Genomic DNA, 1,046 nt, shown 5'->3' with positions numbered 1-1,046 from the left:
GGGAGCATTGAACGCAGAGGGAGAGGGTTGGCAGTTGAGGCATGTTACGGACATAAATGAAGAACCCATCGAAGGTCAATGGCAGAAGACTAAGCTGTAGGTTGTAGGAGCAGCGGGCAGTGGTAATTTGAACAACATAAGTAGAAGTGGTAACAGACCAGAGGAAGACCAGCGATTACAAGGTGATACAGATTTGGAACAGGAGGAGGGAGAAATTGTGATGGATGGCTGGGTTCCGAATAACGGCAGAGGACCAGATGGAGACCACGACAACAGTACAGAATCAAGTTCAGAGATGGGAGCTAGCGCGGATGGTACCCATGAACTTCACAGTGACAACCAAAGGCTGAGTTGGGATGAGTAAATGGCAGAGAACAAAGAGGCTTGAAAACTAGATGTTGAGTCAGGTGCTCAGTGCAATAATGAGTAAGATATTATGGCTATATTGCAGGAGCAGAATGAAGCTATTGCTCTGAAGAGGAGACAAGCAAAGCAAAAAGAAAAAGTTTGACGGAGTCGGCCAAAAAATCAAAAATAGGTGTGTAATAATTTTATGAAATGATTTTTAGTTCCTGGAATATTAGGGGGTTGGGAGGTGTTGGAAAAGTTAGTATGCTAAAGAACTTTAAAAATAAGTTTAGGTTGAAAATGATGGGTTTGATAGAAACAAAGGAAGAGATAGTGACTAAAATGGATGTAGTTCTTATCTGGGGAAGTGACAGAGCTTGTTGGGAGTTTTTAAGTTCGATCGAAGATTTTGAAGGGTTGTTGACTTGTTGTTAATATGGGACGAAGCCGTGTTTAAGTTGGCTAATTGATATAAAGGGGATAGATGACTGTGTGTAGAAGGGGTTGTGGTAAAAGATAATTTTTACTATACTATTTGTCTGGTGTATAGACCGCATGAGAGAGCAGAGAAGGTCTCAGTGTGGGAAGAATTGAGTTACATTGCAAGGTTGTGTCAGGTGCCGTTCTGTTATTTGGGGGATTTTAATGAAATCTTGCACCTGGAAGAACGTAAAGGAGTGACTAGATTATTAGCGTCT

This window comes from Arachis duranensis, chromosome 1 (genome assembly GCF_000817695.3).
Source record: "Arachis duranensis cultivar V14167 chromosome 1, aradu.V14167.gnm2.J7QH, whole genome shotgun sequence".
NCBI classification, from domain to species: Eukaryota; Viridiplantae; Streptophyta; class Magnoliopsida; order Fabales; family Fabaceae; genus Arachis; species Arachis duranensis.
The sequence above is the reverse complement of the archived record's forward strand: the minus strand, read 5'-3'. Positions refer to the sequence as shown.